The following is a 16,988-nucleotide window of genomic DNA, read 5'->3' on the forward strand; positions in this document are numbered from 1 at the left end:
TGATAATTTAGAATTAGTGCAAAAAAAAGTGTATGGATGATGAAGTTTATGACTACACTTCAAAATGTCCAGTGTTAATTCAACTCTCGACAGATAACATTTGGTCCCACATTCCAGAGTCCTCTGGTTTACAGACTTGCACCCTTGTGCCACCAAGCCCTGCAACTGGCCATGGCCCTTTGACTTTTTGCTTTTGATTACTGCAATTAGATCAACTCGACTGCTGTCGTAAGGTTAAGGGCTGAAATAAACACTGTACGTTAAATCTTGGCTGCCTAGGCCTGCTCCTGGAGATCTACCATCCTGCCGGTTTTCATTTCAGCCCAAATTTGACACAACTGATGCTACTAATTAGCAGCTCAACAATATCTGTAGCTGTTGAATAAGGTGTGGTTTGTTAGGGTTGGAATGAAAACCTACCAGACAGTAGATCGCCAGGAAAAGGGTTGGGCAGCCCTGCGTTAAAATGTTTCCAAATCCCAGAACCAGATAATCGGGAAACCTGTTGGTGCTCATGCATCACAATGAAGACAGGTATTCCGAGTTCTGAAAGTAGTTTCCACCTGGTTTTATCCCACACTTTCAAACAAATGGTCAACATGGGATATACTGACAAATATTTTACAGATCCAGCAAATGTTCTTTCACAACTGCTTCAGAACAATTAGAGATCTTTTTGAGAGAGTATCAATGCCACCAGGTGTCCCTATTAGGAGGAAATGGTCCATTTAAAACTATAAAATGTGGTTTAATTGTATTTGCAATTTTCAATATTAAAATGACAATACATGAGTAGGAAAACTAAAATAAAATACAAAAGCAGTCACAGGGCTTTGAATTAATAAGCTAGAAAAAATCAAATAAGTATTTTTATTGTGTGTGATGCCTACCCGTTGGATATACAAACGCAATGCCAGGATTCTGCATTTTCATGACTCAACAATTGTGAAATAACAGCAATTTCACTCCATAGAGATGATGCTTATGAGTCATTTTGCAAGCCTATGAGACTGTGAACCCAAGGGTTGAATCAGCTCATCGAAATGATCTGATGCAGTTTCAATTACTTGGTTTCACCCCGCCCGTCACTGCACATGCGCATCACTGTCCACGGTACCAGCGGGTCTCAGAATAGTTCTGAAGGTTCCAAAGTATCAGTAGAATCAGTTGATTCAAAAGTTAATCCAAGCAAACCACTATCATGTTAGTGAGGAAGTCAAATGTGCCAAAATTCTTTGAATCCAAATTTAATGCACTGATGTAAGAACAAATTCTGGTTTACAGTATAATACCCTGGAAAAAGTATATATACTTTTTTTTTTTTTTACAAAAAAGGTTCTTTTCATAGATGTACAGTATCTATTCCCACAGATGCCCAAAGGCAACAAAACATTCCAATTTACATTTTTAAACAGGAAGGGAACATGTCATCCACTTTCAGGTATAGTGGGTGCAGTGTGCGTCAACATTGTGTGTAGTGTAGTGTGTGGCGTAGTGTGCAACAATTTGTGTGTAATACAGTGTTCGGTGTAGTGCGAGACAACTTGCGTGTAGTGCAGTGTGCAGTGTAGTGTGTGATAGCTTGTGTGTAGAGTAGTGTGCAGTGTAGTGTGCGACAACTGGTGTGTGGTGTAGTGTGCAGTGTAGTGTGCGACAACTCACTGCAATGCCCTACCACACCATCGACCGAGCAGAGCCAACATGTCCATTCTGATGACATGCTAATAAAACATGCCCGCAGGGGTGTTGCAAAATGCAGCAAAGCATTTATAATGAACTTCCTGTTCACTAGATGGAATGTTTGAATAAACCCCTGGGCAGTTAGCATTATTTGCGCTGGCGCTGCAGAAGATGCATGGCCTCGGTCGTTGGTTAATTATGGGATGCTAATATATAAAAGAAGTTTCCCAATCTTTCATAAACAGAAATGTGCTACATTGCACATTCACTTATAGAGTGCTGTAACTTGGGCTGAGTCAAGAGAACAAAAAAAAACATTACGTGAAGGTGAATATCTGGTTGCACAAAAGATGCAGTGTGTAATAATCCTGACAGAGTTTGCATTTTGGCAAATTAGGACCACATCCTCACGCAAGCAAACTTTAATTAGATGTGTGAGAGAATTTAGAGTGCAACTTCTTCATTGCATAGACTGTGAATGAAATGTTGAGCAGTTTCAAAAGGCTTATTCTTGTGCATTGTAAACAAATTCCAATACTAGGCAGAAAAAATAGGCAGAATACCAGTCTCCAGCGTAGACAAATACACTTTTATAGCAGAGTTTGCGGAAAAATAAAAAACACATTAAAAAGTAGGTAAAAGACTGTTTGCAAGACAAATACAAAAAGATATAAAAACTTGTCCAAGACCCTTCCCTTCCCTTCTCTCCCCACCAGTAAGGAGGTCACACTCATGCCTGAAAGCATAGTAGGTACTCAGAAAGTCTTGGTGGATATTGGGCTAAGGGATGAAGAAGTACAAACTAGACCATTGGTTCTAAAACTTTAAAAAATGTAAAATATAGGACCCATATTAAAAATGTACTACCATTCAGAGACCCCTATCGAAAGCATATCCTAGTGAACTACAGACCAATTCCAGGACCCGCCTCATACACTCCTACATTTTGGGTCCTGGGCCATAGTTTAAAAAACAATGTACTAGACAAATCACAAAAACTAAATACAAATAATAAAGCAGGCCCTAGTAGCATATTTCAAAGATATCGAAGATAGCAAGGGGTGATCATCTAGCTAAAGGCTATAAACTAACAAGAATTTTAACTAGAGAGATACCTGATAAGTGGAGCAAGGTAGCCCCCCATCGTATACTGGGGGGCTGTACTGATCCAAAACAATAAAGGTCCATCAGTTTAAAAAAATAAAATAAAGGCCCACCAGTTAAAAAATTAAAAAAATAAAAAATTTTTAAAAACATATCCTTTGAGACAAGTTGAAATTATTCACTGAAAAATGACAAACAAACAAAAACAGAATCTAAATAGCCAGCATGGTTCTTACAGTTTAAGAGGTCATGCAGGATAAACCTCTTGAACTTATTTGAGGAAACTACAAAGTGATTCGGTTCTAACAGGTAATATGTTATTATATATTTGGACTTTCAAAAAGCCTTTTACAAATATGGGGGTATTATTGTCTCAAAAATAAATAAATAAATAAATGTAACTGATCCGCAAATAAATGCAGCTGATCCATGATACATTCTTATACAGTCAATAGAGACAGAGCGCAATTATGTCCCGCCCACCCCCGGAGGGGAAAGCAATTCAGCGCCCTCCATTGACTTTGCATTGTGTGAAGATGCCTCCCTTGTCACTTCCGTCTGCTAGCAAACAACAGGAAAATGCCTAAAGAGCTGGTGTGTGGTGGGATGCACTACCAACAGGGTGAAACAACCCAGGACTAAGTTTTTATAAGCTGCCGAACCCAAAAACTGAGCCTTTAAGAAGACAAAAGTGGATTCAGGCAATAAGACGTGAGGCATCAGCAGGAAGAATGGTAAAAACTGTGGGATCCTGACACTCAGTATGCCTACGTGTGCAGCAAGCATTTTGTTACTGGTAAGTCATATGTCCAAATGTCAGTTTTAGGCTAACTATATTTCTGTAAGTCACATCAGCCTTGAAGACTGTGCAGTCTGAGTTGGCTGGTTTATGGTGGTACACAACTTGCACCCATCCAGCAAAAAAAGTTGTCAGCATCCAAAGAGCGGTAATTTTTCATTGTTGTATGAGTGTAGATTCCTAGCAAAAGGTAAGACAAAGAACAAGCAATCAGCTTTCACTGGATACTGTTCTTGTGGCAAGCTTTTATTAGATCTTTTATAACATTGGGGATGTAACTTTCATAAAGCTGATGCTATGTGCCTAGATTATTCAGTTACAGTTGCTTATTTGGCCAGACAAACTGTAGAGGTTGAAGCTAACTAAGCTATGCAAGGCCTGGTTTTGATCTTTGTTAGGTTAAATGATGATCTTACCTGGTGATTCGATCAAATAGTTGTAAAACTTTTGGCCATTCAGTTGGATCACTTCTCCAAGATAAGCAAGGTAAGGAGAAGGGACACTAAGACAGACCGACAATATTGAGTTTGTCAATATACCTTTTCCTCTCTGGTAGACATAGGGTGCTAAAATAATCCTTTGACATGCTGAAATCTAATGTTTTTAGCTAGCTACAGACATTTTGTTAGCGTTTCAGCCTTTGGTTGCATATTGTGGCGCTATCACGACAAATTTCATCCCCCCTTCAAATTTCATCCCCTATTCACTTCCGGGGTTACGTTTCCGGTTACGTTCCCTTAACGCGTTAGTTGGCATCAACCTGACCACCTTGCATGCGTGGTTTCCAAGCGTTCTCTGCTGGTTGCTAAGGACAGTGAGCGATCGCTAGCTAGCTGGCTAGCTATGAACATAGACAAATATATTGCAAGCATCATTTATCATTTATAAAGGCTAGCATTGCTTGTTAACTAGCTATCAATGTTTTCAAAATTTGTGTTTTCATTTTATTATTTTAATACATAACATATTAAATGTGCAAATTACCACAAACAGTTTCAGGCTAACCATTTGCTTTGTTAAATTGTAAAATAATGTGTGTTATGTTCAGTTCAACTCGTTCAAAATCAAAACACGACTTGCAAGAAAACATTGGTAGGTAGCTAACAAGCAAAGTTAGCCTTACAATCAAGGTTATTTGATGCTTACAATCCTACAAGTTGGCTAGCAAGCAGTGAAAAAACAAGCATGTTCTGAAAAACGTTTCAGAATCAGTATCTAAATGTTATAATGCATTTATTACTTTCTAGCCAGCTTGCCAGGTTAAAATGAACTGTGCTAATTCCTTATGACAATGAATTATTTTCCACCACGTAAGTAATTCAGTTCATGTAAACCTAACGTTGATACACACTTCTCTCTTGAGCGTCTAGCAGCGATTATAGCCTAACTATCGAGATTCTAAGTAACTGAAGATAAACTTTTTTGTACTCGACGTAGATCATAAACCCTTGAATATAAAAGCGACTCACTGAAATCGGCTGAGAAACGTAAACGTTATAGTGCTTTTTATCCAGAAAAACCACAGCTCCCCATTTTACTTGTATTTGTTTTCAGGCCAGTCTTGCCTGGGCCGATATGGCGGCCACGTTCACGTATCGCAGCAAGGGGCCGAAGCGGCCAATGCGGCGTCTATGTATACATGTCTATGGCTGTGACCCCTCCAGCTTCACGGTGCCGTACGCTCTACGGTTCAGTCAGGGTTAACGCGCGTGGGATCATTGGTCGCCAAGAATGATTTTACATCAAATTAAACAAATTATGCACTTCATGTAGAGTCATCAACGAATAGGGGTAAATTGTCCCACCCTCACAATCTTGGTTCTTTAACTGTTATTTTTCTTTACCAGCACTCCTCTGCGGCAGATCATCGCGTCACTTTCCATTCCCTAGTGTTTGCACAAGTTTGGCAATACCTGCAAACATTAACGTGATTGTAGAATTCATTTTCGTGTTTTAAAACGTCGTACAGTATGGGATGGTCAATACGATTACAGTTTGCTAAACGTGTAAAATGTCACTACTCTTGCGGGTCTTAAATAAATTAATCAATGAAGCATGCGGAAGTCGTGGGAAAATCCCGGTTTGGTTTGTATTATCTGTGTTCTTTTTTAAAATTCATTTTTAGCGATGTAGCCACATTATGGCTATGCCGGCTATTTCTCAAACCATGTCATGATGTGATTTGGTTGAAAACAATCCTGGAGAAACTTTAATTGAAGGAAGATTATGAAGGAAGGAAGAACAAACTGAGATTATGAGCGGAATTATCCTCTTAAACCCTGTTTAGAATCCAGGTTTTTTTGTAAGAATACCCCAGTCTTAAACACATTTATCTCCAATATACAGAACAGACATGGTTCAAAGCTTGAAATAAAATGAACCTTTGTACCAAAATGACAAAATCCCCTGATCACATGGGATTCTCATTCCGTAAACATGCAGGACATATTTATTACGAAAAATAACAAAGAAATACGTTTTTGTATCTTATAAACAATAATCCATTTTGGAGTTTGGTGCCATTTGGAGAGGTTTCCTGGACATTTGGGCCTAGCTTTTGTAAAACGCATGTCTAATTGTACTGCTTTGTTCAATCCACTCGAAACTTTTATCCTGGTGTTGTATACAACATGGGGTATGATTGGAAGAGAAATCTGTTTTTGTCCAGTATAAGAAGTATATATCACTACAGAATAGAGAAAATAGTACCATCTGGAACTCCACAAGACAAATATTATTTATTTGCCATTTTCTCTTTGTCTAAGCCCTGTATTTCAGTAAACATGGTGTCCTTTTGAAGAGCTTGGAAAAAGAAATCTGGTTTCGTCCAGTATCAGTACATATCACTACAGAATTTTAAAAATATATAGCTGCAAGCAGCGATTACAGGTACCAAGCAGCAAGAACAACATGCCATTGCAACATTTGAGCTACCATGTGGTCACTCAGTTTTGAGTTTATTTTACATTCTGTTTTGCTTCTTCTGGCGTACTCACGGAAAGCCTGTATTTTTACTGCTGTACCGTAAAATTTCAGTTTTTGTCAGCTTACATCTGCTTGGTAAGGTTAAAGCTTTAAATGCGTGTTGTAAAACTGATGCCAATTGATGTGTGATGTGTTCAGTCATAAGGAAGGTAGTGTGTGAAATGCTGTGCTTTAGTATGTATAATTTGTCAGACAATGTCCTGGTGGTGGACAAATGCTCAAAGACCAAATTGGGAAAACCTAATTAGGGATAGAAGTTTTGCCATGAATAGCTTCAGGAATTGAGGAAACGTGTATTTTGCAAATTGAACGTCCTTGTTCAGTCAAGCGTCATTTTGAAGCTATGCCAATCACAGATGTGGCAGATGGGGAGAGGATGATCCGCAGGTTGATCATTTATACGTCATCATTCCAAAAAATAAATGAGGATGCACTCATGTTTTCTGTCTTAAGTTTCCTCTGGGAGTCCCCTAGCTCCTCACTCCTGGCTCCTTCAAAGAGCATTTAACAGGTTGGAATTCCCTTAAAGTTGGTGAACCTCGATTGATTTCTGGGCCAGGCTGGGATCGAGGAGACAAGGACACATAAAATTAGATATTGGAATGAGCCTCTGGTATCACCCAGGGGAAGAGGATGGGTTTTGTATGCTTGTAAATGCCTGTAAATGCCTGTTATGTAATGTAATGTTTTGCCCACCTCATAATGCAAGAGCGCCCCCTGTGCTCAGTCTGATATCTGCAGGAAAATCCCTACACATGTACACTGCGGGATGTGTTTTATTTAACTTGCCACCAGAGTATTATTTCAGTCAAAAAGCTCTACAAATATTTTCAGTATGGGAAGTGTTGTTCCCAAAGAACTTTTACATTGCCACAAAGCAAGTAATACGAGTACTCTGTGTGGGAAGTGGTTTTTGGTGCAAGTCTTTTTTTACTCTGTTAAATTTTTTTTTTTTTAATCTCCTTTTCATGGCTAAAAGAAAAACTCCTACAAGCGAAGAGCCTGGCATAGGTACTCATTGTAGTCATTATATGTCACTGTGGAATTGTATTCGTTGTGTTGTAAGTGTTCCAGGTGTCCATCACATTTAAAAGAATAACCTGAGAATTCATACAAACATCTCTTCATATTCATTCCTTGCTTATTGTATTTCGGGCAGGCATCTGAAGAAAATGGCACAGTGACTGGGACAGACTATAATGCCATTGATTTTGTTTTACAAGTATTTCTGACTGTTTTGTTCTTTTAAAATGTCATGTTAATGTCATGTAAATGTGAAATGTAATTCCTTGTGAACTGAGGGGTGATGATCTGTGATGATAAAATTGAAAGCCGTGCAATTTATTTGACAGAACAAATGTGAAAACTGTCTACTGTCTAACAAGACTTTCACTTTAAATAACTTTTGTGCATCTCAGGGTTTAGATTATTTTGTTTAGATTGGCTGTTTTGCAATTCTATCGTAAATAGGCATTTGGATCAAAACATCAATATTTTGATTATTAAATGGAAGTATATTTCATTAGCTACAGTGTGCGGATATTTTTTTCCTAATGATTTGAAATTTGCCCAGCACCTTCATCTACATTATATTGGATATACATGTTCATGGTGTCCTTCTGGGTTTCTAGATTGGTTCAGGCAGTGGGTGGGTACATCTGGAACTGCCCTGGACTGGGTTGCCTCTTATCCGCCTAATAGAAAAAATGAGTCACCTTTGGTGAGTTTGATTCAGGATCAATTCTTGGTCCAGTTTTTTCTCCCCTGGAACATAGAATTAGCAGTTTCAGTGGTATTTCCTGTCCTTGCTATGCGGATGTAGGTTCCATGGACTACGAAAGACACAAAACTACAAAGCCCATATGCTACCACAGTAAGAAGAGTTTGCAAGGCCGAGTAAGGCGCGTATACCCGCTCGACTACCGGCTGCGTAATAGAACGTTGTCATGCACTTTGTCCTCTTCTTACCAACACGTTTTTCTGAAGCTCATGAGACCTAAACCTTTATTAATTCTCCAATACCTGCTGGCCATTCAGTTTTTTTTATTAGTAAAGTTACTGTCATCTTTTTAGACCTTGTTTAAAAAGTAAATTCAATAAAATAATCTTGTATAGCACCTTTTACAGAGACACGGTCACAAAGATGGTTTACAGTGGAAATACAAAATAAAACTGAAAAAAGTAAGGCCCGTGACATTTGCTCGTGCTGGACGTGGTTTCAGAGTATGACGCGTTGCGCTCTGTCTCTGTGGTAACAGCACAGATGGAGCCAGAGACTGTAGTTTACCTTTGAGCAAGGTACCTTGGGAAGTGTAGTCCAGAAGGGAAAAGTGGGCTAAAAGATGAAACAGTATATTGGGAAAGTATTGAGTAGGTGTATGAAAGAAAGTTATTATATTGACATTATACAATGTCTTTGTCAGACCACACCTTTATTTTGCGTCTTGAACATATCTAATTGTTCATTCAAACTGTTCAAATGAGATAAACGTACAAACTTCGTCATTTGACACAACAGCAAAGTAGACTACAGCCTCACTGCGTATAGAGTTGAATGACTAGAACGCGGCTAAAAAGCTAATCGAAGGAAGCAGGCTCACCGGAAAGGCACTCGGGTTCCCAGAAGGCCATGGATCGAGAAATAGCGGCTACAAAATGCGACGTCCCTCCACGCAGACTTCCTTTCCGAGCTGGGTGCGTAACGAGTGACTGGGCTGGTCGCTTACGTTAAGGGTCTGGGCATAGCTAGTAGGCTATATACTTATTATAAATAATGCATGTTACGGCATCACAGGCGTGGTTTGGTCTGAAACCTCCTTAAACGTAAGTTATCTAGCTCACGTAAGTTAGCTAGCTAGTTATATGTCGTTCTGTCATTAATTGTTACTGCTGATTGTCGATAGCAGCCGCATGTTAACTTTCCTCTTGGCGTAAACGGGATCTAGCTCGATATTTGTGTAAGGGTGGCATGGTTTAAGTATACAGTAATTCTAAATAGGTAATGTGCAATTGATTGAGTAGTATTTCTGAGAAACTTAAAGTTAACGTAACATTAGGCTTTTTATTGTGCACGTGGTCGTGGCTCACTGATTTGCTACTACACGGCGCGCCTACGGTGCGTTTGACTAGTTAATCTTGAATGTGTGACTTCTCAGTGTTTTATTTTGTTACTTACTAATGTGTGCGAAATCTGCACATATTAAGTCATCCAGTGAATTGCCTTTTATACTTTCAACGATATATTGGTGGCGCTGTAGTGTGGTAATTGGAACTGGGGCTGTACCTCCGGTTCCAGTTTAGTTCCCAGCTAGGATAGTACTGCAATACTCTTCAGCAAGGAATTTAGCATTATTTATTTCCTGTGTAAATCGATTTTGTTTAACAAAGTAATCTCGATCGCTGTCGCAATGGCTGTAGCTATATAATGAACCTAATGCAATCTCCATAGGGATTGGAAAGAAGATCTGATCTCCGAGAGATGGATCCTAATCCCGTCCTCGCATATCCCGTTTCTGTCTTCATGGTCATAGCCAGGTGATTTAATTCATTACAGTACAGTGTGCAATGTTGTGTTTGACTGGAGCCTGTGATGAGTTTAGTTATCCCTGTCTGAACAATGACAGTTGTTGAAACAATTTATCTCTGAAGGCTGATAAAATGCTTCTGGTGCGCCGCAATTTTAATAAAAATTTAATTTGACCACTACCATGTTGGAAGAAATCAGTTTTGTTTTCCCACACGTTAACGAATTTGCCGCATTTGTTTTCAGCGAGGAGACCAGGAAGTGTGTTTCAATGTGTTGACCTGGAAGAGATTCCCTGAATTATGGTGAGTGGATTATACCCATCGTCTTTGGCGTTGACGCGCATTGTCTGAATGCTAACGGTCGTCAGAGTACATTGCCGAGGAGCCGCGACTTTAGCAGATGTGCTCCCGACCAGGAGGTACTTTATTCAAGTGGTTTTCAATGATGATAACGCTACATAGGAAGTGCCGTCTGATGCGATAACTGACGATGGATTAGCGTTGTCCTGAGAAAAGCACAGTCTTTGAGGAGGTAGCCTTGCCAAACAACTAGTCGCGTGGCTAATTCTAACTTTTCTGCTTTCAGCAGGGTGGGAGATGGAGGATGGGTCGCCTACAGTCACTGATTCAAACTGAGTGATTGCAATAATGGTCATCTTGGCCACGTGCCAGTTCTTGCATCAAAGTGAATGCAAAGGTAACTAATTCCTCGTGGGGGGGTTTGCAGTGGTATAATTTCCACAAGCCTGTGATGATATGAAGTTATCCCTGTCTGAATGTCTCTGTGGACTCTTGGTATTCTGAGGCTTGTTTGACTGTTGGGGGGGGAAATCTCAATTTAATTTTAATTTTTTAATGTGGCCAGGAAATTGGCAGTCATTTCAGCTTTCCTGGAGACTGTAGCTTTGTGTGATGAACTTGCCTGTAGGTGTGGATGTAGACTAACTGAAGATTTTTGTTTCAGGGGCTTTTCAAGAACTTGAAGAAAAGCCTTGGAAGAATCTGTTTTTGGCTTTATTATAAGATCAAATGAATTCTGCAGAGAATGAATGAGAGTTGAACTTATTTCTCATTTGCAGTGCAGGGGGGGTGGGGGGGGGGGGCTGAACTTAATAGCAATGACTAACATTTCTGATCAAATAAATGTATGTTGACTCTATACTGTAGCTATGTTCCTTCATTGGAAAGATTTTAATTTGAATGAAGAAATGTCTGTCAAGACCTGTGTCTTTAAACTCTTCGTCAAGCAGAGGTTTCTTTCTTGGGTTTTAGGGGGTCACAAACTACACGCGTTACTGAGCCAGTGATACGTTTGACCTCTCTTGACTCGTCACAATTAAGCATAGGCAATTCGTATGTATTAAGGGTACATATCCACATTTTCCTCAACATACTTTTGCAAGGACCTATTTGTAAAAAGCAGGTATTTGACCCTGGTTTGTAAACATTGCAGACATTTAGCAGACGCTCTTATCCAGAGCGAAGTGCGCAACTTTTACATAGCATTTTACGTTGTATCCATTTATACAGCTGGACGTACACTGAAGCAATGCAGGTTAAGCACCTCGCTCAAGGGTACAATGGCAGTGCTCTACCCAGGAATCAAACTTATGACCTTTCGGTTACAAGGCCAGTTCCTTACCCACTGTGCTACACTGCCGTAAGCATCTAGTTCTTGAGCAGTGCCGGTCATCCAGTTTTCACTTCAGTCTCCGCACTACCGCACTACCTTTGGCTCTTGGCAGGACTGTTCTCTATAATAATAACTTTATTTATATAGCACCTTTCATACAGAGTATGTAGCTCAAAGTGCTTTGACAGACCAACACAGTCATACCACAATATCAGAATAAAACCATATCACCATGAACCGTCTATATTCCTGCGTTGCACGTTTGGCGGTTTCTGTAAGATTCTGATCCCGCATCAGTGTTTAACCTCCTTCTGCTTGGTTGTGTTACCTGGAGGCTTCCTTCTGTTCCTGGTGCATCTCGGGCCATCTTTTAAAGAGGTCTTCAGGCTGTAGACCAGGGATCGGTAACTCTCGGTCCTCGAGGGCCGAGACCTGCTGGTTTTCCACCCTCCCTTTGCCTGGGAGTCGTTTGTGAAGACGGTCTGGCCAATCAGTAGCACTAATTACCCAGGAGAAAAGAAAACCAGGGCTGGATTTGGAATCGAGGGCCAGAATCGATGACCCCTGCTGTAGACTAATTAAAGACCGAGTAAAAAAGTTTGAGTACGATTTCAAGAACACCCATTCGAGGCACTAATTTAAAATTTTGCAGATTTCTTTATCGCATTAAGCTTGGAAAATATTTTCCACTGGCGTGTGAGTGATGTGAAAAGTTGACGTCCTGAAGTAACTGGGATTGAGGTCAGTTATTCTGGCCAATGAGGCGCACTTGTCCCAGAATGCACTCTCTGAAGGCCGCATTAGAGACTGCAGCTTGGTTTAGCAGCACTGTGGCAGGCCTGCTCACACAACTGGGGAAAAATCATGATCTTGTCTTGTCCAAAATCCGGCTGAGGGCTTTGAAAGCAGCAGATGCTTGATTTGCATGATTGGCAGTGTGGTAGCGTTTCTCGTGGAGGGGTTGGTATGAAGTGACTCCAGATGCTCTGCGGGGCAGGCAAGGTCAGGTTCTATAATTATTGAAAAAAAAAAGAAAAAACTTGGAGTGTTGTTTTATTGAAGTAATTTTCTTTTTCCAAGTGCATAGATTAACAACAATTTGAATTTGGGGGGAAATGACGGTGATCTTTCAAAACATGGTGTGCTTTTGCGTTACTAAAATTAAAATGCATAGTACTCTGGTTAGGTCAGTAATATCTAATGCGGGATGTTTTTCTATTTGCTTGTATTTTAGGCCCTCTGGGGCCTTTCCCTGGTCTTGGGGTTTTTATCGCTACTCATTGCTTTGAAATAATTTGGTTTGGCAGAACATTTTACTGCATTTTAATTCAATCAAGACCTCCCTCCCTTCCCTAACAAACTCAATATATTATGATGTGAAAGATGTAATATTCATTTTTAGCAGCCTATGATTTGAAAGGAATAATCTTAAACTATGATTTGATAGCTTTGTATCTTGATTTGCGTTACAATTGGATTGCCTTGAATGAACCTTTGAATGCGAACCCTGTGTGTGTGTATAAACCTGGCTTTCTGCCTTCAACTGCACACGCCATGTTGTACACACGCTGCCATAAATGTAAGGCTTCACGATAGTCTTCATCTTCACATTAAATTTATTTAGCAGACGCTTGGAATGGTCATTGGAACAACTACAAAACACAGGTTCGATAAGGTACAGTACTCATTTCATACAGCTATGTATAGCCAAGAACACAGTTCAATTCATGCAGTGCACATTATTCTGACCTAACTAATGCCAAGCCAAACTAGGGAGAAGAACAAGCTACAATAGTGTGCTTTGCTGCATGGTTACACATAGTCTATTGCACAGTAACAAAGTGCAGCTTTGCTTCACTTACAATGAACCTTTCCTATGGCCAGAAGCTGATGTTGAATAAAGCTGGCACACCTTGATTCTGCTAATCGTAAGTCTAGTCTGTGCTGTGTCCCTTCATCTTGCCACCTTTCATGATGTCGGGGTGGCAGTGTAGTATAATGAGTAAGGAGGTGGTCTTGTGACCTGAAGTTCGCAGGTTTGATTCCCGGGTCGGGCGCTGCCATTGTACCCCTGAGCATGGTACTTAAGCTGCGTTGCTTCAGTATATATACAGCTGTATGGATGCAATGTAAAATGTGAGGACAAGAGCGTCTGCTGAATGCCTGTAATGTAAATGATCTACTTGCCTGTGTAGCCAGAAATGTCATTGCTCACCAGAATGTGCAAAGCATAATGAATTAACACTTTTGTGATATCATTGCCTGGACTTGGTCCTGAAATGAATTGGTTAAGTTGCTGCTTAATTTTTTGAATGCATACTTTAGCGCTGTATACACCCTGTTTCTTCCATGGGGTGAGAGAGCAGTGCCATTGTCACTGAAATGTTGAGTGAGGTGTAGTCTACAGTACCTGTGCATGGGCATCCTGGATGGTACATCCAGCTAAAGCATTATTGCAGTGTGCAGTGATGCACCCCATGGTCTGGAGTAGAGGTTATGGTAGTAGAGGGTGGAACAACTCTATATTGATACCCATAATTTTGGATGAGATGTGGACGGGTGTCCACAAACTTTTGGCCATGTAGTGAGTATATATAGTGATATTAATAATATTTGGTACAAATACATTTTTTCTTGATCCAGGATAAAAGAGTATGGTAGCTATATGTGTTACATTTTGCCTGTATGTTATTTTTCCTATAATGTTGCCTTTAAAGCTACTAGAACTGTGTGAGAGAATAGTACTTTGAGACGGCTAAACTATTAAACAGCTGTCAAAATCCATTGTTTCACGCAACGTCGGAGGGCGGCCTGCAACTTTTGAACTCCGCGAACGTAAGAAGATTGAGCAGGGGCGAAAATGAATTTCCATTACAGGAATTTACAACGTGCTGCTATCCCACTTCAAAGGGCAGCTCCATTTTTTTTAAAGAGCTGCACTGCCGTGTCCCTGGAAACGAGGCGGAGTGGAATCAGACCGCACACAGCTGGCCCTGACAGTCAGTGTGAACTGGGGCTCACTCGTCGAGCCATGTGAGGACAAGGCCCGGGCACTTTTCCTTCAATTTTAATGCAATCATAGAGAGAAATGGGCTTCGTGCTGCGCTCACGCTCACTAAAAGCCTCCATTTTAATGATGGTAGGCTACATGGTGGGATGTGCTCATCTCTTTCACGTTTACCAATAGGACAGTATAAATAAGTAAGTGTGCTACTTTGAGTTTTTGTGGTAGACCGTTGAATCGATACCTTCATATTGACCATTGTTCCATCAATAATTTGAAGTTGTGATGCAAAATCATGCTGATAGTATGCTGACTATAGACAAATTTGGGCCAGATGGCGGTACTTCTGTTTTGTGTCCTGCTCCCCCTGTTTGATTGTATTATTGTTTTCAATTGTTCAATTATTGTTTTTTGGTTGTCTCGTTTTCCCTTCCCTCTCTGTGGCCTGATTGTTCATTGTGCCCTCCTGTGTCTCGTCAGTGTGGTATCTATGTAAGTTCCCTTCTTCCTTGACTCAGGGGCTGGAGCCTTGGTTGTGTTTGGTCACGTGTGCTTCTGCCCATGTTCCATGTTTACAAGCTTTTTGATTCTTGGAGTTTCTTTTTTCTGTGTTTTGAAGTTTACCTTAGTTTTTAAGAGTTGCCCTGGGAGGCCTTTTGTTCCCTTCTGTTGTTCTCGATGTGTTGAGTAAAGTCTTTGTTTCAATTCCGTTTGGAGTTTTGAGTTTTTCCCCTCACTCTGCGTTTGGGTCCGAACCCCCCACGCACCCCGACACAAATGATTTAATCAATGCTATCAACGTTTATTCAAACGTGTTGACTTCCGCTTCGTACATATCGACCCCTTATTCGAAACAACGCTAAGCATGCGTAATTGTGTGTTTATTCACGTAGGCTCTAGACTGGACAGTGTTTCCATTATTAGCCCTCCGGCTAAATCACCGTAAGATAAGTACCAAACCAGGACCACGGTATTAAGGCACGCGGAAGGCTAGGTCTAAAGCAAATGAACCGTAGAAAGGCTGATTTGACATGAATTTAATCGAATTTAACATGGCGTTATTACTTGAAAATTAGGAGCTAGCCAGCTCGCTACAGAGTCTTGCTAGCTACATTAATAGCTAATACAGCTACACACAGGCTACTTAGTGAACTAACGTACCAGTAACTTGCACGTATAAAACAATGCCGAAATTTAAATCGTGATAGCGTTTTGTCAAATAAGTGTTCGACCGGTAGAGGAAGGCAACAGGTTTTGTGCTGACACAGGCAACTTTATGTAAGTATTTACGCACACTAGCAACATGCGGACCAAATTGGAATGAAAATGTTTTTATATCTTCTCCTGTGTGGCTCAGAAAAAAAAAACGAGAGTACTTCGTTAAGTGTGAAGAAATTTTAGAATGTAGAAGAACTGTCCAAAGACAGTTTGGGCTGGGTAGTTTTGAATGGGCTTCAATATGGAAGTTTGCTTTTTGGCACCAGAGGCTTACTAAACTGCAATAGCTCGGGTAACCATTGGTCTTTGCAATCTTCATGGAGCATGCCAATCCCTGGACCCCTGGCGTTGACCCATTTCTTCGTGACAACTCATGCAGGAAGTCACAAGATCCCAGAAGAACATCAAAAGAAATACAGGCCTCTCTGGCCTCAGCTAAGGTCCGTGTTCATGACTCCACAATAAGAACTAGACTGGACAAAAATGGTATTCATTAAAGAGTAGCAAGGTGAAAACCACTGCTAACCAACCAAAACATTAATGCTCATCTCACTTTAAAAAAAATGTGCCTATATGATCCCCAGGCCCTTAGGGATAATGTTCTATGGACAGATGAGTCAAAAGTAGAACTTTTTGGATGACACGGGTCCCATTATGTCTGGCAAAAAGCAAATGCAGCATTTCACTTAGAACATCACGCCAACGGTCAAACATGGTGGTGATAGTGTCGTGGTGCCGAAATCGGGAAAGGGGCAAATACTTATTCACAGCACTGTGTCTGAAAGTAGAATCATTGAGGAATACACCACCAGAGGGCAGTGTTTGCTTGAATACAGGAGGCTCATTGAATTGTAAATCAGCCATGAACTAAGGAATCAACAGTCAGTATATTAAAAATAAAAACACTGATTTACATTTAATTTCCTTTAATGTGATCACACGTTTGAGTTTTACAGATGTACAGACAAAATATTCACCCTAAAACAAAATCCTCAAAGGTTGACTAAATATATGTGGCCCTTTTTTAGAAAGCTAACTGC

General features: G+C 40.3%; 1 long non-coding RNA gene and 2 other non-coding genes across 3 annotated transcripts; all 3 read left to right on the plus strand.

The window, feature by feature from the left end:
- Positions 1 to 9,236: 9,236 nt before the first annotated feature.
- On the plus strand, positions 9,237 to 10,801 carry LOC118219672. Its single transcript, XR_004763798.1, has 4 exons — positions 9,237 to 9,391; positions 10,017 to 10,102; positions 10,338 to 10,396; positions 10,680 to 10,801. It is a non-coding gene; the product is annotated as an uncharacterized LOC118219672 (long non-coding RNA).
- Positions 10,532 to 10,605, plus strand: LOC118221965. The gene has a single exon (XR_004764229.1). It is a non-coding gene; the product is annotated as a small nucleolar RNA SNORD49 (small nucleolar RNA).
- Positions 10,802 to 10,833: 32 nt separating the features above from the next.
- Positions 10,834 to 10,904, plus strand: LOC118221961. The gene has a single exon (XR_004764225.1). It is a non-coding gene; the product is annotated as a small nucleolar RNA R38 (small nucleolar RNA).
- The last annotated feature ends 6,084 nt before the right edge of the window (positions 10,905 to 16,988 follow it).

Source organism: Anguilla anguilla, chromosome 2 (assembly GCF_013347855.1).
Source record: "Anguilla anguilla isolate fAngAng1 chromosome 2, fAngAng1.pri, whole genome shotgun sequence".
Taxonomy (NCBI): domain Eukaryota; kingdom Metazoa; phylum Chordata; class Actinopteri; order Anguilliformes; family Anguillidae; genus Anguilla; species Anguilla anguilla.